Source organism: Tamandua tetradactyla, chromosome 13 (assembly GCF_023851605.1).
Source record: "Tamandua tetradactyla isolate mTamTet1 chromosome 13, mTamTet1.pri, whole genome shotgun sequence".
Classification (NCBI taxonomy): domain Eukaryota; kingdom Metazoa; phylum Chordata; class Mammalia; order Pilosa; family Myrmecophagidae; genus Tamandua; species Tamandua tetradactyla.
Window position 1 is genome coordinate 48,342,222 of NC_135339.1, and position 23,745 is coordinate 48,365,966.

At 41.2% G+C, this 23,745-nt stretch overlaps 1 long non-coding RNA gene and 1 other non-coding gene across 2 annotated transcripts in view; one reads left to right on the forward strand and one right to left on the reverse strand.

The window, feature by feature from the left end:
• Positions 1-23,745, forward strand: part of LOC143653126 (uncharacterized) — a 167,365-nt gene that overhangs the window by 138,287 nt on the left and 5,333 nt on the right. The window lies entirely within an intron of this gene.
• LOC143654687 (small nucleolar RNA SNORA1) lies at positions 15,009-15,143 on the reverse strand. The gene has a single exon (XR_013161883.1). It is a non-coding gene; the product is annotated as a small nucleolar RNA SNORA1 (small nucleolar RNA).

A 23,745-nucleotide genomic window follows, 5' to 3' on the forward strand; every position in this document is an offset into this window, starting at 1 on the left:
GTCTGAAATATACTTGGAATTCTTATTTCTGCTAGCTTTTTAAAAACGCGTATAGGATTCAAAAGAATATCTTCAAGAATGTAAATTTTGTTCTTTAGGATTTGATTTTGGGACTAAGTTGGATGAATGATGGCGTGATCAAACTGGGTAATTCTGCTGCTGGTCAAAAATTTTTATGACTAACCTAACAAGACTGATTTTATCCTGCAGCTCTAAATCTGAACTTAACTGACACAACTAATACAGCTGCCTTTCGTGGCAAGCCCACTTTAAGATGGGCACTTTGTAGGTGTCATCTTACTGCACCTCAAAAACCTGCAGATTGGCATCTTATCTCCATTTTACAAGAGGAAGGACCTGAGGAGTTGATAGGTTAGGAAACCTGCTGATGGTCATGCAGCTGGTAATTGGTATAGTTAGAATTCAAAGACTGCACTTGTTTCACTATGCTACCCTCAATGCCTCTCAAATTCTGAAGAGGCTTTCCAAAAATGTTTGAGCAATAGGCATATCTCTGAACTAATTGTACCATGCCCCAAGGTGACAGATTTGCAGCTCTCTTGAACAGCAAACTTTGGAAGTTTTGTTAAAAAAAATTTTCCTGTCATTACAGGAAATTGTCTATATTATGTTGGATTTTTTTGCCTGCCCAACTTATATTATCACTCCCCTGGGAGGGACCAGACTACTTTACCATCTTGTACAGAGCTAAAGAAGCTGTCAACGCTTAATAAATAGTCAGTATCCAAGCCAGCACAGTGATCCCTACAAATTATGACCCGCAGGCTCTGAAGATTAAGAAAAATGTCCAGTCGTGTAATTTTCCATTCTTCTAATAATCTTAATAGTGTGGGTCATGTTAGTCCTAGTTTAATGTTATAATACAAACAATGTTTGACTCTGAAACTCTGTATTCAGAATGAGGCTTAGTTATCACCCTGGCTAACATATTCTGAGACTCATAGCAGTTTGTTGGGCTATTTTGACCTTTCCAGTATTTGCAAACTGGCTAGGCTTTTTCATCCCTCCTCCGCCTATGTAGCACTTACCACGCACATAATAATAGGACAATTGTAACATTCTTCTTTTCTTCTGTTTAAATATAGTTAAGAAGGACCAGCTCAGCCTTGCTGGTTAGGTAGGTTGAAGATCAACTCTTTTGTTTGCTTGCACTCCAGTTCCAGTAGAACCAAGCTTGAACATTCATTTCCCTCTACTTCGTTATTTTATCTTTATTATTCTCCACCTAAGTCAAAGAAATGTGGCTCACCTCACATGGAAAAGGTTATTTGCAAACTGTCCATGTGGCTTCTTATTCTCCTTTTTCTATGTATGAGGTGTAAACCAGTGTTTATGACATCACACCAGGGAGGATGGCTTATGTTTGGCTCTTAGAACCAACTTGGGGTTGAACCTAATATTTGAAAATTCCTCAAATATTAGTAAGTTCTCTAAGAAGTATTTCTAGACTTCTTTTAAACTCTTTCTTTTTGGTTGAATGAAATATTTTATTTCTCTTTCTTTTTTCTTCAACCTTGCTTTCCTACAAAATCCATTATATCTGTTCCTAGTTGTGTCACACTTTATACTCAAAATTGTTTAATAATTCTTCAATGCTTTCAAGGTAAAAACTCAGAATCTTTGACCTGTCTTTCAAGGTTCTCCAATCCCTCCCAATTTTTTCTTACAATATTAATTAACTAATCCATCCATCCATCCATCCATTCAACCTTTATCAGATAGCTAATAGTCAGACACCATTCTCTGTGAGAGCAGTTTGGTGATGTGCACAGGCCTAGTCCCTCTCCTCACAGAGATTACCATCAAGGGGAGAAAATGGCACATTAAACAAATGATGATTGTGCAATGCAATAAGCTCTGTGTGAGAGAAGCACAGGGAGCTGCAAGAGAACATAGACGGGACATATAACCTAAACCCTGAGGCCAAGGAACACTTTCAGAACCAAGTTATAAGTGAGGCTGAAGTCTTACCTATGAATACAAGTCAACCAGTTGCAAGACAGCGGAGGAGTTTTCTTGGTGGATGGAATAGCATGTGTGAAGCCCAGAGGTGAGACACAGCATAGCGCACTGAAAGAAGCTCAGTGTGGCTGTAGGGCAACTGTGTAGGGATGGACCTGGGATGATTTGGGATCGAGGGGTGGAAAAACAGAGGCCAGAGCCAACTGGATTTGAAACCCTAGAGAATTAGGGTTTTCTTCTAATGAAAATGAGGAATGATTATAGGGTTCTAATCAGGAGAGGAAACTGATGAGACTTGCATTTTAAAAAGATTATTATGGCTGCCTTTGAGGAGAGTAGATCAGATGGGGCAAGATAAAGAGACAGGAAATCCAAGTAGGAGGCTGAGGTTCAAACAAGAGATGATGATGTAAACCAGGAGTATGGCAGGACAAGAGATGTGGATGATGAGAAATATTTAGTTGTCTGTGACAGCTGGGCTAGTCCCAAATATATCACATGGTTGAACTCACATTATATGTTCCTCTGCCAGGAAGGCTTTGTCCCTTCCATTGACCATTTCAAATTCTACTCATGTCCATGTCATCTTTATGTGAAGACTGTCTGACTGCAGCCCCCAGAATCTATATGAATGCTTACAGGATTTATTTTTTCTCTGTACCCCTTAGTTCTCCAAGAGAATCAATTTACAAGACAGCAGATACCATATGGGCACGTCTTTATACCCTCTTTCCTCAGAATTTCCTTCTCCATATTGGGCAAGGCAGGTGCTCCATAAATATTTGTCCTGTTGACCAACTGTGATCACGCTCTACTTCCAAAAGTTCTCCAAGTCCTCATTTTAAATGACACAAGCAAGAAATCCATCTAGTAATTCATTCATTCATTTATCCATTTGCTCATTCTTTTATTCATTTACCCAACATTTAATTATTAAGTGCCTGCCATGCTCTAAGCTCTATTCTAAGGCATTTATTCTCTGTTTTTTAACTGAACTACCCATTCCATTTTGGATATTGTGTTTTTCATCACAGAACTAGACCTCTTTTATTTGCCACACAAATTGAGGATCGAAGGTACTGGAAATGTTTTTCTGCTATAGGAACAGCATAGCACATGGTACCCAGATGAACCATCTTATGACATGGGAAGGAAACAAGGGGTAGAATGATTCTTTTGGCTTCCCAGGTGAAGTGCTGGACTTCTCTGGTTGGAAAACATCTTGCCCAAGGAACCCAAGCCCTGGTATTTGAATATGCATTGGGCTGGGTTAATCCTGTACTGTTTTGTAAACAGTTCCTGATGTTTACCCAGTAAGAGCAGAACTAAATAAGGCCAGCTACTCCAAAAGCATAAATCAGAAGAATGTCAGGGACCTAATGCAGAGCTCTTAAGGTAAAGAAATTTTTGGCTTTTGCCCCTGTCACATCTGTATCTCTCAGGTTCCACCACAGTGCACTCCATTGGCTGTGAATGGCGCACTGGACTAACAACGGTTGGGAGAAAGCTGAGTTCCAAGATTCTTCTAAACTGTGCTTGAAGTGATTTTTATGCTAACATTGCATCAAAGCTCTTTTTTTGGCAAATAAGTTGCCATATACAATTAAAAATAATTTGGGGGCAGGATTTCTACCAGGAATTGAACAAACAATGTACTGTCCTAAGCTGGTTCCAAATTCCTAATGCATCTGCTTTGTACAGTCCCCATTTCATAAAACTACAATCCCTCGTTTGTCTGAATTCCTTTTGCTTGTGTGGTACAAGAGTCACACCCCTCTATTTCTGGCCCTAAAGGCACACTCGAGTTTGGGAAAGCCTCTTACTTGAAGTCACAGAAGCCCTAAATAATGCAGTTGTTGCAAGCATCCCTGTTGAACATCTAGCAAGCTACCCCATTGCTCTCCCTGATCAGGGAAGATGTAAAACAGTTGCCTCCTCAGCTAATTTCCTGAGGTGAACTCTCAACCCCGCTCCATTTTCTTGCCAAAATCACCATCTTGAATTCTCAAACTTCAAGTTTCTCTCTTGAAATGCTACCAGTTGAATAGATGTAGCCAAATAGCATAAATCAGTTTTGTTTATTTGTTTGTTTAATCATTTTTACCTGAATATGCATGACGCATCTGTGCATTAACTTGTAGAAATTTCTAAATTCATCAGGCTATTATCGGGCCTTAATCTTCCAACCTGATCAGAGAACCTTTCCTGATTTGTTTATGCCTATTTTAAACTTGGATATTTCTTGATTTTTGTCTGTTTGCTTTTGAGATCCAGGTCTCTATATCCTTAGGTAACTTTAATTTGCAAGTAACAAAATTCTAATCTAAACTGTTTTAAACAGAAGGAGAATGTGCTGGTTTATGTGAGTTGATAAATCCAGGGATGGGTTTATGCACAGCTGGATTCAGGGCTCAAAATGATTACCAGGACTCAGTTTCTATCCATCTCTTGGCTCTCCCTTCTCCTGTGTTGGCTTCAGCCTCATGCACCATTTGAAGCAAGTAGACAATAGCAATTTCAACCCATATCTTCTAATTTTCAGGACCTGGGGAAAAAAGTGAGTTTCTCTCCCCAAGATGTTCAACAAACTCCTGAACTTGACTGTCTTTGGCCAAAATATTTTAACCTACCTATCCCTGAACCAATTAATTAGTTTTGAATATTCCAGGTATGGGGAGATTGAACCGAGAGTCAGGGCAGCTCAGGGCAAGGAGCCCAAACACTACAAAACAAAGAAGCTCATCTCAGTTTCCTTTTGTTCCTGGGTCACATGGTATACTGTGGCCCTTTTTTCTCTTTCCTTTACACACCACAGTACCCAGGTTTGGGTTTAAGGAGCTCCTAGCCTCTAAACCATTAAAAACTTATTTACCAGGGAATGATTGAACCAAATCATACACATGGGATAATACTTTTACACTCATTGATATGGCTTTGTGTTTTGATTTGGTTATTGTGGCATCTGGTTTTGTTTTTTGTTTTTTTCCCTTCTTCAGTTTTTATCTCCAATTTTTCTTCAGTTTCCATTTTATTCCAAATTTTAGAAATAGGGTATTCTAGAGTGCACTTTTAAAATTCTTCTAAAAAGCTAATATGTCATTTTGTATACCAGTTGTAGAGGCTGAACAAATGAATGGAATGCATTACTTTTGTATTTTTATGAGGCTTATATAATTCAATTGCTAAAAGGGATCTTAAATGTGACTTTTTTTCCTGGCTTGAAAGTAAGCAGAGATTAGCATATAAAACTTTTGTAAGTGTTTGAGAAATATTCAAGGCACTTTGTACTGGACCCAACAAAATTGACGAAAAGGTCTTTCCCCCAGCTTCTTTGCTTTCCTGATCCTGATATGTCAGGCTCAAAGGGCAACAGGGTCTACTGATGGTAATTACTCCTGATGCTGTCTTAGAAAATTTTATAACAAAATTCCAGTTATACCACACACATACCCACAACTGAAATAGAACTAGTCAAACTCCTACCACCCCTGTTATTACTATTACTAATGATATTAATAATGGACACCAATTATTGAGCCCTAGTAACAAGATTATTCAGATGTATAATTTTATTAAATTTCCCCAACAACCCATTGGATAATATTATGATCTCCATTTCTGGGTGAGGAAAACAAGGCTAAGAAAACTCTTCTGAAATTTTATTCAGCCAATAAGTTAGACACGTTGGGATTTGAATGAGGACTAAATTTAAAGCTCCTAAGGTTTGTTTCCTGATCCTCTTAACCTCTAGACTTACTATTTAAGTCTGTAGAGCAGAAATAACCTTGCCTTGGTGAGTCCTTTTCTTTGGCCCTGATTAACCAACTCTGGAGCAAAGATTTGCTTGGATTGAGGATAATGTGTCCATGATGACCCTTTTGGAGACTGGCCATCAATTTTGTGTGTCAGACAAATCCTGCATTCACATTTAGACCTCTCATTAGCTATCAGTCTGCACAGGAAATCATTTGAAAGTTTTTGCTATTTTTTTTTTTTTGTTACCTTTGTTGTGTTTGGGAAGGAAAAGATCAGATTGATTAAAATGAATTGGAAATGATAATGGAGTTAAAATGCTACATATTTCTAGACTGTGTCCTAGTCAGTGGATAAAGCAGAGATGAATCAACCCATCCTTGGACTTTGGCACACATAATAAAAACAGGGAACTCTAAATTAATAGTAGACTCAAAGTTCCAAGACATCTACCTGCAAAGGCTCTTCAAGGAAAGTATGTGCTCCAACTGCCTTAAGCAAAAAAGGGAATTTTTTTGACTAACATAATTGGCAAGTGCTGGCATAGTTTAGCCTCAGATGCAACCAGGTCTAGGGGCTCAAATAATGTCATCAGAAAACTGTGTCTCCCCATCTTCATCTCTGCTATCTTCTGTTAGCTTTGTACTCAAGAAGGTTCTCCCCTTATGGTGACAATATGTCCACCAGAAGCTTCTCACTTACAATCTATCAGCTGTTAAACCTGTCAGAAAGAAAGCATCTCTTTCCTAATTTTCTAGCAAAAATCCCAAGGATGATACTCACTGGCTTGGCTTTAGTCACATGCCCACATCCTTAATCAATTACTGAAACCTGGGAAGAGAACTGGCCAGGCCTAGCTGTGTGTCTTTCTCAGGAGTACAGAATGAACCCCTCCAAAAATCCTAAATGCCAGATATGTGGCGAAAAGATGGTTTTCTAAAAGAAAGTCAGGCAGAAGAGCCAAAGAACAATGCAACCAAATGAAAAACCCAGGTTCTACCATACTTTCTCTAGAACTCTATTTCTCCATCTGAAAATAAATCCAACTTGAGATACTGTGATCCCTGTGTCTTAACTGTGGTGGGGAAGCAGGAAAAGAGAGGTGTATATCATGGGATGCTGCCCAGACCTTGATTGGGGTAGTGGAGAAGAGCTCTCAGCATCCTGGTTATCCATGGCCTGGAGGCTACTGCAACTAAGAGGAAAGAGGGTGTCCCAAGGGCGAGGGACTGGGGGAGAGCAGCAGCAAGCCTGAGGCAAAACAGATTTGTTTTCAAACATCCATTTGGGGCAACTTATTAAACAAGGCTTTTAGAAGGCTTCTAAGCCCAGCATTGTGTTACACCCTGCTGGGCGGCCCTCTCACGATGTGACATTGAGAGATAACACCCACTGTTCCTGGTGACTCGAAAACAAGGACAAAGCAGCAAATGATGCCAAACAATACGGGACAGTCAGGACAGGAGTGACGGGGGTGGAGCTGAGTTAATTAGAGTCTTCTGGAAGAGTATGGATTTGCAGAAATCACTTTTTTTTTAAACCAGTTGGTAAAAATATTAAAAAGCTCCATGGCTTTTGTTTCCACATCTTGGAGGAAAAAAAAGAAAGAAAGATAAAAACCCAAAGAAATATTTCGTCTTCCCGATGGTAGAAAGTGATCCTCACTCCAGGAGGGTTATTTGATACAGAAAGTCAAGAAACCTTTGGTTTAGAGCAGGGAAACCTGGGTACACATTACTAGACAATAGAATAAATTACTGGTCATCCAGGAAAATAAAACTGAGGGCCCCTGCCAGAAAGAGAAATCCAAGTAGGGGAGAAGGTCTGTGAGTAGAGCACTGATAGATCAAATAAAATTCTTACAGGTTTTTTTTTTTTTTTTACATGGGCTGGCACTGGGAACTAAATGCCTATAGCTTTTTTAAACTCAGAATTTATTTCAGTTTGATAGCAGAGAAAAACCGTGTTTCCTTCAAATTAAAAAAATAAATAAAAGAGAGAGAAAAAGAAAAAGAAAAAAAAAAAACCCCATTTTTCTGGTTTCCTGCTCTGTGATTAGTGCCGAGTGCTGGGCTTCTGGGCCTAACTGCACCCAGCTGGAGTGGGTCGCCGCGGCCCGCGGCCGTGCTGAAGGCTGCACCTCCGCCCTCCTGAAGCAGATGCTCGTCCAGGCAAGCAGCTCGGTGCCTCTCAATATATAAGCTGAGTATGGCATGTGGGATTAAGGAGGGATCTCAGAACCCCACACGCTTCCAAGAAAAACGAATAATATAAGGCTAGGCCTTGGATGGTGTGCCTCTCATTAAGCCCCCTTTCCACAGTGGTGGGTGGGCTGCCGGGATGTGGGCTGCAGATGGGAAGCACACTTTCTTGGGGTTTTGTTCTATTTTCCAGGCTCTTCTTAAGCTCCAGAAATGTTCATTTCCAGGCACAGACAGGTATTCAGAGTCCTGGTGTCCAAGTCTCTCTTCAGACAACTTGGACAGTTGGATGGGCCCTGGGCTCTTCCCAAGGGTCACTAGGAACCAGTGTTGTCAAAGCCTGTGTCTGACTCAGCCTCCCACCCCATCGCTTCCCCTCTTTGTCATCGTTGTAGCCCCCAACTGACCTGACCTTCCTCAACTCTCCTGCCTCCAACTTGCCCAAAACACTGCTGCTGGATTCCTCTTCTTAAATCACCATTGAAGGTGGTAAAGTCTGTCTCAAAAGGCAACATAGATTCTGCTTTCCTTCCAGGAGAATGTTTGATTAGCTCCACCAGAGACACACTCTTGCCCCATTCCCAGTGTCTTTCAAATCCTCTCCTCTTGCCCCCTCTGAACCTTTGCCAGTCTCTCCCTCCAGCCAGGAAAGCTCCCTTTGTACCAGCCTTTGCCCTACAAGCCAGACGTCCCATCCAGACACCCTGGCTCTCAGGGAATTCTTTACTGGATCACTTATATCATACAGTATCGGCACCATTACCCGGGCAATTGATTATGTCCACTTCTTTTTTCTTTTTTCTTTTGTTTTTGCATGGGCAGGCATTCGGAAATGAACCCAGATCTCCAGCATGGCAGGTGGAAATTCTGCCACTGAGCCACTGCTGTACCGCCCTGGTCTTTTCTTTTTAGAACATTGTTATATACTAACATTTATGAGACTATCAATTTCTTCCTCTCTTGTAGCTCCCAGAGGAAGGAACACATTGTAGGTATCCAATAATGATTTATTGAATAAGTGAAAACATAACTAATGGAATTAAAAAAACATTCTTGTTATTTGAGTAAAACGTAGATTTCCAAGTGTGAATTTGATGTACTAGGAGGTCAAGTTGCCCTCCTTACTACTTGCTCTAATCTGTGGCCAAAAAAAAAAAAGAGATACTAGAAATATCTTTCATCAGCAGAATTTTCCTAATGTCCCTCTCTGCTTAGACACCTATAGTAATTTCCTATTGAGTCTCACATTTATAACACCCTCCCCCTTTTGGGGGCTTATGACACCTTGCTTTTATCAGCTGCCAGCAAACTTACCTGTCTGGTGCCTACCTCATTCATTCTACATCCTGGTTCCTACTTCATGTGGGGGAAGGGCTGATCAGCCAGCCTTTGCCACTTTCTTCCCCCAGTCAGATGGCTGCGTGCCCTGCCTCCTGGGCCCAGAGCTTGAGTCTTCTGATGTTTTATTTTTAAAGCTATATAAAAGCTCTTCTTAAGCTGGATGTACCAAATGGGGAGAAAAAACATAAATCTGATTTACCATTCAGTGTCTGTGACTTGTTGAGATAAAAAAAAATAAACAAAAGCAGACATATTTGAAGCATGAAGACACATCAATTACCTCCAGCTTGTGCTATTTCCTTTTGAACTCTCATCCTGTGAATGTCACTGTCCCCCTCCCTGCTTCTGAGCTCCTTTGCCCCTTCTGGAGTCTGAACAGATTCTTCAGGGCTACCTTGGGCAGGACCCAGGGAGACAGGGAACATGAGGCTGAGCCAGTGCCCTGCTGGCTTAGCTACCCACTCCCTGCCAGTCCCCTCCCACTGAACGAGCTGGCGCCCCGCCTGAACCCTGCAGAGCAGTGCCAGGGGTGGACAGAGCATCCTGACTTTCACGGCAGCGAAGGCAGCATTAGCCCTTGAACTGCCAGTTCCTGATTCACAGGAGACTGAAGGCTGAAAAAGCCCAGAAAGGAGACTGTGCTGGCCACAGCCATTCAAATGACGGTACTGAGGCTGAAATGTGTTCCCGGGTCTCACTTTCATCTGCTTGTCTCCATCATTTTCATTTTCTTTTGCATGGACAGGCACTGGGAATTGAACCCGGGTCTCCGGCATGGTAGGTGAGAACTCTGCCTGCTGAGCCTGCCCCATTTTCATTTTAATTTGGCTTTCCATTTGAGCTTGGCTCCAAGAAGGAGCTGAAGCATTATAGGATCTCTAAGTGGGCGGGGTCCAGTTTTCAGGTATGTGTTTAGCTCAGGGAATGCTAAGCTCAGGGTCTCCTGCCCAGGACAGCAGTCAACTCAGCGGGTACTTTCAGCTGTGTGAAGGACAGAGGGCAAAAGAACATTATAGGTAAGGGGGATATGAGAAAGTCTCTTCCTTAGATAGATGAGAAAAGCAGAGCCCAGAATATTTATGTAATACCCTTCTCAGATTTTCTCATTTATTCATTCAGTCCTCCAATTTTTACTTTAAGGTTTCCTATGTGGAAGAGGACCCAAGGTCCCAGGGCTTGTTCGTGGCAGAGTTTGGTTCAAACTAAGGGTTTCTTTTTCCCAATCCAGAATTGCTTTCACCACTGTGGCAGTTTGCAGGCTGTATTTACCCCAGAAAGGACCATATTCTTTTAATCCATTCCTGTAGGTACCTGTTGTAGGTGGGACCTTTTCATTAGGTTACTTCACTTGAGGCCTGCGCTAGGGTGGGTCTTAATCCTTTCTCTGGAGTCCTTTATAAGAGGGGAAAGGACACAGGAAAAAGACAAAATTCAGAGACAAGTCCCAGAGAAGCTAAGAGAGGACCCAAGAAAACAGAGAAGAAAGCACTGAGGCCAGAAGCTGAAAGCAATGAAACCTGGGGAAGTGGACATTGCCATGTGCCTTCCTCTCTGACAGAGAAGCCAAAGTCTGGCAGTAACTGGTCATTGGAGAAGGTATCATCCTGTTGATGCTTTAATTGGGGCGTTTTCACCCTTACAACTATAAATTTGTAAGCTAATAAATTCCCATTGTTAAAAGCCAACCCTTTTCTGGTAGATTGCATTTCTTCAGCTTTAGTAAACCAAAACACACCACAAAACATAATAAGGTAGCAAATTAATTTACTTGACCATTTTCTAGCACCTACTAAATGCCAGATACTGTGAATGGGTGTTTGACATAATTATCCTACTCAATTTTTATTCCATCCTGAAAGATAAGTATCATTGTCTCTTTTATACGATGAGTAAACTAAAGCCTCAAGAGGTGCAGTAACACGCCTGGATCCCACAGCTAGTGTGTAGTGTCACGTGGTTAGGATTCCGTTGGAGATCCTTCAGGTGGAAGTCAGTCCTTCTGACTGATCCAGGCTCTTTCCACTCAGCCTCAGTTGCTCCCGAGACTCCATATTCTAACAGGACTGACCCTGTGCCCCACCAGCGGGCTCCAAGCATTCTTGCCACCAAACTCCTGTGCATTGCTTCGCCTCCTTCTTCTTTTCTACCTCTACATTCCTTCTTGTCCCTCAGGGCTCACATCTTGATTAACTCATGCTTAAGAAGTGTTCAGAGATGATGAAATCTGGTCACCAAGGTTCCAAGTAAGGGAGTGTGCTATTGAGAGAGTCGTCATTCCTACACATACCTTTAATTTTGTCATGTTTTACTGACAAGTCCAGGTCAAATCTTCAAACAGTACCACTGTATAAACGTTTGTCACTGGTCCACTAGAAAAAGTATGTAGACCTTGACCTGTCTTCTTTCCTCTTGTCTGGAATAGATTGATACTTGCCTAGGGGATGGTTATTTGCTGTTATCCAGCCAAGTTGGGGAATGCTCTGAATAATCAGATATTCTGATAAATAGAGCTACCTTATATGGATCAGCAGCTTTCAAGGAATTAGAATGCAATACATTTAATACAAATACTGTTCTAAATGTAACATAATTTTCTTGCTGGTTTCTGCTGCTGATCCTGTGTGCACTAATTATCACATAACAGGAGTTGAGGTATCATGGAAAGAGCACTGGAAACCAGGGGATTCTGCCATTAACTTACTAAGTGATTTGGAGGCACTAGACCTTCTGTTTCAGAGTCTCATTTCCTCCTCTGTAAAGCAAGCATGTTGCACTAGGTTCAGCCTGATATACGTGTTGCTGTGTGTCATGATTCCCCACTTCTGAGCTCATGTCAGACATCACTAATCAATCATAGCAGTTTTTCTTTTGATCCGTGACAGGATCTTTTGATCAGGATCCTTCTAAACCCAATATTTCAGCAGCCACATTCAGTGGATTGGAGTTGGCACATGAAATGAAATCTATTTGTTATCCTTGAACTAAATGATTTCCAGGGTCTCAGCATTTATGAGCTGCCTGAGACGAGTGCAGGGTGGGTTTGGAAAACTAGCTACTAGATAGTTTTTGTTTTCCCCTTCAGTTCATTGACACCTAGGTCTATGTGGCAACTGAAAACTGTTGGCAGGAATCATATTCAAAATCCTGGGTAGATAAGTCTAAGCAGGATGATGATGAGAGGTGCCAAGGCCCAAGCCACCTGTGGACTTCTCTGTGACGCCATCCCAGTAGAAACAGGCTGAAATAATCAAGCTCACATCTGAGTCAGTGGGATGTGATGTCCAGACCCGATGGTGGATTTAAGTCTGTTAGAGTAGGGAGGAGGTTCTACTCATCTTTTACATTCAAACTTCTCTCTATTTTCAGTTCGTAATTTATAGAAGAGGGGAAGAATAATTGTATATACTTTAGGGGCTTGTGCCCATCAAATGTGATCACTGATGTAAGTGTTTACAAGACCACCTGGCACAGTATCATTGCTGCGGTCATTTCTATTCCTATTATAAAATCATAGTCTAGACAATGCCTAAAGAACAACAGGTGGTAATGAATGTTAGTTTTTAAATGACCATCAGAGGTGAGCACCCACAGCTTTGGAGAGGCTGATCACGAACCAGGTGGGAATGGATATGGCAGAGGAGATGGGGCATGACAGGATCCATCCAAAAGACTGTGGGGAACTGAACAGGGCAGAGTTAGTACAAAATGCCAGGATCAATCTGCCTCTGAGGCCACCAGAATCTGTTGGAGGGACATGGCAAGGAAAGGTGCTTGCTGCCTGGGCTCAGGAGGAATCTTCTTGATTCCTTGACCTGTCTTCTTTCCTCTTGTCTGGAATAGATTGCTACTTGCCTGGGGGATGGTTATTTGCTCCAAATACTTTGAGGAGCACTACGGAAAGCAGATACCATAAAATGTATTGGCTTTAACTATGGGAATTTATTTGCATATAAGCTTACAGTTTTGAAGCCATGAGAATGCCCAAATCAAGGTATCATCAGGATGATGCTTTCCTCCTGAAGACTGGCTGCCAGTGATGCTGGGCTCCTCTGTCACATGGCGAGGTGCATGGTGGCATCTGCTGCTCTCTCTTTTCCCTTCAGGGTTTCCTTCTTTCAGTTTCTTGCTCCCATGGCTTCCTCTCTGTGTGTCTGTGTTCCATTCCCTTATGAAGGATTCCAGTACAAGGGTTCCAACCCACTCTGAATGAGATGGGCCACATCTTGACTTCAGGTAAGATTCTGCTGACCAGGCGAGGCCATGATGGCTCGGTGGCAGAATTCTCTCCTGCCATGCTGGAGACCTGGGTTCGATTCTGAGAGCCTGCCCATTCCAAAAAACTAAAAAACAGCAAAAAGATTCTACTCACCAAAAGATCCTACTTACAATACATTCACACTTCACAGGAATGGATTAACTTTAAGAATGTACATTTCTGGGGTACATAGAGTTTCAACCCATCACAAGGAGCATGTTATTAAATGAAAGTACTTGTTTGAGTCCTTAAAGAAACTTTGGGCCCAAGAGTATCACCTCTGTGTGACAATTGAGGGAAGACTCAGACTTGGAAAGATTATGTAACTTGCCTAAGGGGCAGAGCCTGGGATCAGACTCAGAGTTCTACATTTTCTCCACGCCCCCTCCTTCCTGTCCTTTCGAGGATAGTATTTCAGTCTTAGGTTTCCCAGAAGTTTTTTCTAAACAGCATCAAGAAAAAACAATTTTATCAATTCATTAATATAAACAATGAACTGCTAAGGGACTTTTATCTTCCCCAGATCCTCTGACCCAACATCAAATGTCAGATTTTTTGTGGCTATGAGAAACCATAAATGTAAAAATGAACAAAAATATTCCCACAAAAGGAGTCTGCAAAGCTTGCCTGGGCGTGACTATTGAAAAGAAGGACGGGAATGGCATGTAATGCCTAACGAAACGTATAAAGGACAGAACTGGGCTTTTTATTCGAAACACGATCCTCATTTTGCTGCCAAATAAAATAAAACAAGTATGAAACAGGCACAAACCACAATTGGACACGTCTCCCAAAAGACTTGGATATAATATGAAACCAGGAGTTTATACTTCACCCTTTTCCAAAAAACACAGGACTATGCACCTTCTGAAGTAGACATGGCTTTTAGTTTCCTTTTGGCCTGGTGGGAATAGATTTTCAAGGGACCATTATCAGTTCTTCACTGTCCTCCCGGACACCAGGACATGCACTAGGCTTGCTTTCCAAAGTTTCCTCACCATGTCCTGAAAACGGGGCCTGGGTCACCAGTTGAGATCATATGACCCCCAGGGCAGTCACAGACCGGCTGAGAAACCAAATTCCATTTTAAAGAAATTTTAAATCAGAGGCGAGACTATTCTAGTTGGTATAAGTACTTGAGTTGGGGCTATTTGGAGAGTTGGGGCTAACTAAGGTAGCTATATTGGACCATGCCCAAAATGAGCAAGCAGAGAGAAAAAGGCCAGGGGAGAAACAGAAAAAATGGAGTAGACACAAAAAGGGCAGAGAATGCATGTGAAGATGCAAGACAGATCATGTAGGACCTAAAATATTGAGAGAATGGTTTCCAAACCCCAGAATCCAGCTCTAATCTAGGAGGCCTGACTGGATTTCTTTTCTTTTGGCACATTACCTAAAATGTCCTAGGACACTTTAATGTGTTTCTAATATTGTAAAGTTTTGTTATGTCCAATTTTTACTCATGATCTTAGCAAAAATGTTACAAGTCTCTTTGTCACCACCACAATAAATTTACTGCGATGGAAGCATAACTTGTATGTCAATTTTAGCCACATTAGCAATTCTGGACATCTTGTTCACCTGTGCCCAGTCTCAGCTGGAATGAGGCTGCTGATGGTATTTCTTCCCTCAAAATCCCCTAAGGTGCCCAGCATCCTGGCAGATGGCAGGCATTCCGTTGTTTGTTGGATAACTTATTGATTGAATGCCCCTCTGCTTTCTTGGGCTTATTCAAGTGAGATTTCTTTTTTATTTTTTTTTCCCCTTACCTCCAAAGGAGCCTTGGTTGGTATTACACAGCTTTCTCTTAGCTGACACACAGGTTGGTGGTTCCCTCTAACCATCAGGCAAAGGGTCCTTAACTGGAGCTTATGGATAGGCTCCTGGGACTCTGCTAACTCCTCCAAGCCACATGCAACATTTTATGTATATGTGTCAATGTCCATTTTTCCTCCCTGTGGAGAGCCTTTGCTTTGAACAGTTTTCACAAAGATCTGTGACCATCCCCCACCAAAGTTAAAAGTCTTTGCTTTAAAGGAAGCTTAATATTCTCCTTTGCCTCAATTCATTGCTTATCCAAACCCAAGAAGGACCAGATTTTTTCAGTGGGTTGTGGTGAGGTAGGTGGAGTCTCCATGTAATAAAGGAAAAAGATAAATGCCTGTCTTTTACATGAGAGTCCTGGCCCTTTTAGCTTGTCTTCTGAATTCTCTCACTTGATCCGGGTGGCTGAAAATGTTAACACTGGAGTCATCTCCTGCTTGGTAGGAGGTGTCACTCTATTTGAGTTTAGGTGGGAGCTCATAGACCTCCCTTTATCCCAGACAAAAATCCATCCGAACAGGTGAGGGGAGAGGGGCCAAAGTCTCAGGGGTAACCAAGTCTTCCTTTGCCAGGTTTGCTTGTCTCGCCTTTATTGGAGGTAGCTTTTTAGCAGAAGAGAATTTGGAGGTCAACATTCTATCTGATATCTCTCTGCATTTCATTTAACAACAATTTAACACATTGTTAAATGTACCACCGTTTGTGATTAGACACATACATACACATATATGGTAGCAAAGTCTGAAGTGGAAAGTTCCAATTTTAGTAGAAGGCTTCCAAACATTTGAGTTAATAAAGAGCTAGACAATTTTATATTCTATTTTAGTTTCAAAATTTGGGAAAGTAATTCCATGAATAAAATCACCCATTTTTGTCTCTTTTTAACATATGATGCAAATAATAACTCAAAATTTCATTGAGTGCTTATTATATGCCAGGAACTAGTATTTATATGCATTATCTTATTTAATTTTCAAACCAGCCCTATGAAAGAGGACATATATTGTCCCTATTTATAGATTAAGAAGCCAAGACTTAGAAAGGATAAAGAACATATCCAAGGTCGTCTGGTAGGTATCATACTGGAAACTCCGATTACTAAATTGCTATTGGTTTGTTTCACGCTACAATAGGAAGTGTGTGGTGGGTGAGTGAATAACATCTGTGAGGACATGCAGATTTAATTTTCATCTCTTTCACAAGTGGGTAAATCAATTCTCGGTTTCTCTACCCAACAAATCAGGTATTGTGAGAGCTGCCTCTTATTTCAAGAATGTAAAGCCCCCTCAAAAAAAAAAGACATCTTTAATGAGTGTACACACACACACACACACACCCAAAAGGCAAAAAATTATTCAGCTTAATTTTTACCTTCCAGATTCTTAGAGGCCAGCAAATGGAAGAAATTAAAGTTTCAATAACACCCTTCCCTCTTCCCAATTCCCTGCTCATTAAATGGTAGAATTCTGGTTTAAAAGAACTGAGGACCAATGTAAGGTTGCTAACATATTATTTTATTAAGTGATTATTTAATTATTTAAAATAAGAATAGAGAAGGCATAATTCAGACTAAGGGAGTCTTTTAAATGAAATGTTTTTAGCTACATAAAATTCTCCATTGTCCTAATTTTTTTCATCTCACCGTGGACTGGTAAAACTTTGTCACAAAATTCATTTTGTGAATCACTGCTGTGGAGGGTTTTACATGAGTTTTCAAGTAAAGAGACAGAAACTTTCCTTTATTTTCTAAAAATGTTATTGGGTTGGACTAATTGATGTTCACAGTTTTCCTGACTTTTGAACTCTTAAGAGTGGGGCACTGGTTACAGGCAAAGAAATGATGAATACTCAGTCACTGCCTGACTTTACAGTTTTAGACATGTTTATTTAGCCCAACATCAAGGACTCTAAAAATGGACAATTTTAGCTCTTTATTTATGTTTAGTTCTCACACTCCCTGCTTATTCAGTCCAAAATGTTAATTTCAATCTTCAACAAATAAATAGGCTTACAGATATTAATTCTTGCAATTAACATCTATCCCAACCATCCATATGTCTTCTGGATACAATTGGAGAAGAATGTCAGCTATCTGAGACCCATGAGGTCCCACCTCCAGCTGGGACTCCAAATCATGTTTCCAGAACACAAAGAACAACTTGATAAAGTTGGAGAGAAATATTTTTCAAATATATGTCACCAGGCAGCTTGGGAATGATTTAATGAAACCATCCTACAGGGTATGAATTTAACCTTTGATCTCTGAAATGAAGGTCAGCAAATTCAGTTTTGCCATACATACATCTCTTATAATCAACTCCATTTCTAAAGAAGAGACTGTGCTTGCAAATAATTGATACCTTCACTGTCCAGCCTTTAGCTGTTTAAGTCTCTTTCTACTCTCAATGAAATGCTACCATCCCTCAATTTGGAATGGGGGGGGGAGATGAAAACTTAATATGCGATATGTTACAAGAGGGGAAATGCCATACTGCTGTCCATAAAATAAATTAAAATTCTGATGAAATGTTTTATTCTTTTATCCTTCTAAGAGACAAGCACATTAAAAAAAATACTGATGTTGATGTGTCAATTCACCAGAAGCTACCTTGCTAATTCATACTTTACACCAGAGGGTTGGCAAACTGCAGCCTGTAGGCTAAATGCAGCCTACTGTTTCTACCTGCATTTGTAAATAAAGTTTTATTGGAACGCAACCAAGCTCATTCTTTGGGTATTACCTCTAGCTGACTTCATGGTACAATGGCAGGGTTCATTAGCTGGAGCAGAGACCATACAGCCAAGAAAGCCTAAAATATTTACTATCTGGCCCTTTATAGGAAAAAGTTTGCTGACCCTTGCTTTAAAATAAAGAGAGGCTTGCAGAGGGGACATCACCAAAATGCATCCTTAACCCAGCGGCAGCAATGGCTTAAGGGTAAAAGAGGATGGACTCTGGCTGCAATTCAAATATTCCCTTGCTAGAAACAGGGTCTTAGAATAATTTCAAACTGATGAAAAGACTAATACTTGGGGATGCATTGTAATGAGGTATAGACGTGGTAACTAAATTTATTCCTCTGATTCTCCGGCAGCTTATCTAATAAAAATATGCTATGATAGAGATGAACCCAGAATCCTTAGTTAGCGTCAGCCATTTGGGAATAAGAGTTCCTTCTCAGCAGCAGATGTGTGGCTCAAAGTTCATCACGAGTGCACTCACAGAGAGAGCACAGCATGTGTTGTTCTGTACAGGGACCAGCATTGGCCTGTCAATGGAATAACTAATTTAGTTAAAGGACATGGGGAAACAGTGGGGGGGCGGAGGGGGGAGGTAGAATTTGGAAAAGGGAGAGTTTTAACCCTTTCTGGGCATGTCTTTATGTTTTAAATAATGATGATTCTATTTAAGAAATGTCTAAAGAGTTTACACCAAAAGAACGAAATGCTGTCTGTGTCACCCCTTGCCAATCATCCTAATGGATAACTGCCAGGAGGCTGACCCACAAAGCCAATCGGTGCATGCATGGCTATTTCAGTTGTAGATGCTCATCAGCCTTTGAAATTGCTCCTCTCTAAGAATTCCAACGTCTGGCCTCTGCTGGTGTCAGATGTCAAGTGCAGGGCCTGAATTTTTACTTCTCTGCGGGAGAAAGGGGCAGAGACTCACCTCTCACTTGCCCATTGTCGTAGTCCCTGCTTTCTTTAGGACATTGCTTAGTCAGGGTCCTCCTCTCTATTGGTTCTTCTCTGTTTTCCTAACAATTATGCTGGGGTCTCACTCATCATAAAAATTGGAAAGATCAAAATCCAAACTCCAAATTTCCTTTCCTCAACTTTGCTGTTCTCTCCTGTCACTTTCCTAGCTTCTTTCCCTTCCACTCTCTATCAGTAAGGATAGGACTCGGTTATGCTGTAGTAACAAACAGCCTCCACGTCTGAATGGCTTAACAGCATTTACTTCTTGTTCATACAATGCCCGCTGTACATCTGGTGATTCTTGAGGGTCTATTCAAGGTTCTTTATTCTTTTGGTTCTGTCATCCCAGCACAGACCTCCTCCTCAGCCACTGTGGCAGGGAAGAGAGAACTTGTAGAATCAGGCACAGGTTTTTCCCCTTCTCAGTCCAGAAGTGACACACTTCATATTTCACTAAAGAACTGTCACATGGCCCCTCCTAGGTGCAAGGGCACTGTGAAGTTCTGTTTGCATGTGCCTGGAAAGGGAGGAGAGCTAGCTATGGGTAACAACAATAATGTTTTCCACAACTACCAAATGCATTTACAGCATTTTTCAGCTTTCCCATCTCCTTCTCGCCTATTTTTTTTCAGTCTCCCCTTGTTTCAGTTTGCTAAAGCTGCTGGAATGCAATATACCAGAAAAGTGTTGGCTTTTGCAATAGAGACTTATTAGTTTACAAATTTACAGTTCTAAGGCCATGAGAATGTCCAAATTAAGGCACCAAGAGGCAGATACCTCCTCTGAGGAAAGGCTTCTGGCATCTGGGGTTCCTCTGTCACATGGGAAGGCACGTCGCCAGCATCCTTCACTCCTGGTTCCATTGCTTTCAGCTTCTGACTCCAGTGGCTTCCTCTCTAAGCATCTGTGGGTCCTCTCTTAGCATCTCTGTGGCATTTCTCTCCAACCTCTCTCTTGGTGTTTTTGCCTTTTGCTCTCTCATAAAGGGCTCCAGTAAAGGATTAAGACCGACCTTGAATTGGGTGGGTCACATCTCAATTGAAACTACCTAATCAAAAGTTCTTACCCACAATAGGTCTCCACCTACAAGAATGGATTCAAAGAACATAGCCTTTTCTGGAGCACATAGCAGCTCCAAACTACCATACCCTCACTAATTCTCTTCCTTTTCAGACATTCCTCCCTTGGGCTTCAGTCTTCAGTACTCAGCATGTAAATCAATCAATATTTCCCCAGATTTAGAAGTATATTTCAAACTTTCACTTTGATTATACCTGCACTTTTGAATTAGCATGAATTCATAGTCTCTTTGAAAAAACCAGCCCTTCTCCAGACCTAATAATCTCTGTTAATAGAATTGTATTGGTTAGAATGTCGGGGTTTTAAGTAACAGAATACCCTAACTCGATTAACCTGAAAATTAAGGAAATTTATTTTCTCACGTAATGAGATATTTAGGTGATTCTCTTGGCTATGTCCTGCTCTGTATGTCAGTTCTGGCTTCTGTTTTGTCCTCTGATGGTAGGGAGACTTCTGTAACATTTCTAGTCATCATATGCAGATATTTTGATCTCAAAGGGAAGAAAAGCCATATCTTTGTGTTTCTTTTTAGGAGCGAGGAGATCTTTTCTAGAAGTCTTCCCTTCACTCCCTTTTTTCCCAATTTTTAAAAATTACAGCCTTATTGAGATGAATTCCCATGCCATACAATTCACCTATTTAAAGGGTACGATTCAGTGGTTTTAGTATGTTTGCATAGTTGTACAATCATCACCACAGTCAATTTTAGAACATTTTCATACCCACAAAAAGATACACCATATTCACTAGAAGTAACTTCTGTTTCCAACCTTTCCCCAAATGCTGACAACTACAGATTTACTTCTTTATTTCTATGTTTGCTTACTTTGGACATATCTGTGAATAGAATCATACAATATGTAACTTTTGTGTTCTGCTTCTTTCACTTAGTATGTTTTTGAGGCTCATCCATGTTGTGGCATGAATCAGTGTTTCATTCCTTTTTATTGCCAAATGATATTCCCTTGTGTAGATATACCACATTTTGTCTATCCATCCATCCGTTGATGGGCATTTGGTTGTTTCCACCCTTCACTTCTTTCGTAGAGAATTCTGCCATATATGTCCATGTCAAAACCAACCTAAACCAATCTAAACTGGCAAGGAAATGGAGCCACTGCCCTGGGGGTCTTGGATAAATAAAAACTCTTCCCCTGGGGCTGAGGAAGGGTGAATCTTCTCTGAAGCAGTGGCCACTCAGAGGAGAGTGATATTTGAACAAAATTGGAGTTCTGTAAGGAAGGAAGAAAGGAGGGGTCATGGGGAATGGGGAGACAACAAAAACAAGGTCTGCTACAGGCAACAACAAATATATTTTTAGTCCTGAAACACTGGCTCTTTTTCCCTTCTGACCAATGACATTAAATCAATAAGCAAGTGTGCATGTTTGATCTCTGCAGTTTTTCCTCTCTCTTTACCCTTACTCCCTCTCCTTCAGGCTCATATTACTTCTCATCTGTCCTTTTCTAATGGTCTTCTGATCATACCAGTATTTCTGTCATGTGTGTTTTGAATCCATCTTGCACATCTTGATGAGATCGATCTTTTCATAGCATGTATCAACTGGTGATATTATCGCTGCCTTGTTCAAAAGTCTTCTACAGTTCCAACGCCTACAAAATTAAGTTCAAGTTCTTCAACCACACGTTTAAGGTAAGTTTAATCATAACTTTAATTATTACTTCTTCTCAGCCTCAAATTTCTTTCCCTATTTCTGAAAATAATGGCTAACATTTTGTGAGCTGTCATCATGTGCTGACACTGTTCTAAAATATGGAAATAATTTGTTGTATTGATTCCTCACAACAAGTTTATGAGAGCCATATACTTGTTATTATGCCCATTTTAAAGGTGTGGAAATTGAGGCTAAATTGCCAAAGACCACTGGTAGGTGGGAGAGTAAGGATTCACATCCAGGCAGTTTATTCCTATGTGTTCCAAGCAATTATTTTTTATTCCTTAATATCGTCTCCTTCTGAAGCCTTTCCAGACCCGTTCTCCCTTTCTTCCATCCCTTATTCCCACCCCCACCCCCTTTCACTGATTGCAATCTTTCCCTTCTTTGTAACCATGTGGTGTTTTCTTTGTAATTCTCATATTCCATTTCTCATTTGTTCTTATTGATCCTATTAGAAGTAAGAGAAGGAAATTAATACTTATTGAATCCTTACTATAAACTTATAGTCATTTCTGTGCTTGTTTTTACCTTCCTCTCTTGCCTTATTGGATCATACACCACAGGGCAGGACCATGTCTTTCTCTTTTTGTATTCTTGGTGGTACCCATCACAGAGGCATAGAGGGGGTGGGGGTGGGATGGTTGCTGAAGGTCTGGCTGGGGTGGGAAATGAGAAAAGGTTATGAGGAGATGTAAGGAACACTGGCTTTTGGAGGCACTTGGACCTGAGTGTGAATCTTAGCTCCTCTGTATACCCACTGTGTAAACTTGGGTCAGTTATTTAATCCTCTGAGCCTTTGGTACCCCTTTTCAAGACAGGGTCGATACTATACACTTCCTTGGGTTGCTGAAGGATTTAGGAGAATAAAATGTTTAGCACAGTGCCAGGTGTACCCTGGTAACACAATTAGCCACTGGGTCTCGTTATCCTAAGGAGAGAGCATTTAGAAGCAGGCAGTGTCAGCACTGGTAGAGGTCTAAGGCTGATACCTCTATAACAGCCACTGGTAAATAAGCCCAGGGACAGCAGTAGCTGCACATGGGTGGATTCTAAGATTAAGCACTAGGCACCAGAGATTGACTGTGAGCCAGGGAGACCTGCTATATCTGTTAGGGCTCTTACAGTAGTAAGGAACAGAAAACCTGTCTCACACAGAATTAAGGAAAACCTAGGATGTACTGGGGAAAACCACTGAGCAAAGCAGAGAGCTTGAACGATGCCCCAGGATTTATCTTTTTTCTTTCTCTCTTTCTCAGATGGCTGGGTTCCTCCTCTACTGATTGGGTTCTTCGGTAGACTCATGTTTAGCTACAAGACGTCTGAAGCAGCCCCAGACATTTATTTTCTTTCAAAGTCTTGGAGGGAGATGCTCACACTCCTTTCAGTGATTCAGGCAAGGCCCCTATACTGGCTTTCCTTGGGTGTGGGTAGCTGCCCTGAGTCACTTGCCCATCTCTAAACCCAACTCCTTGGCTTGGTGAGGGGGGTGGGGGAGAGTGTGAAAATCACATTGGTTTGGGCCTGGGCCACACATGCCTCCACTGAACCTGAACCACCAAAGGAGGTCTGTAGGAAGGGGTTGGGAACAATTATCCGGAGAATAATGACTAGATAGCTGCCCCAAACAGATGGCTACCACATCCATGTAGACAAAGAGTGGTTTTTAGCGGTAGAGCCAAGAAGTTCTTTCTTTGTCTCTCTCTCTCTGTCACTTATTCCCATTTCTTAGAGTAGACTTCTGACTCCCAATAGATTTTTGTGGTGACAAAGATTCAAGTCCATCTGATGACCTGACCACTGACTTTAGGTCAGCCTGTCAGACTGCTGCTGGACTGGAAGGGCAGAGCCTTAGAGAGAGTGGCAGAGCCATCTTTCAAACGAGCTATTCCTTCTTGGTGAATAAGGACATAACAGCCTTCTAAAATCTGTGT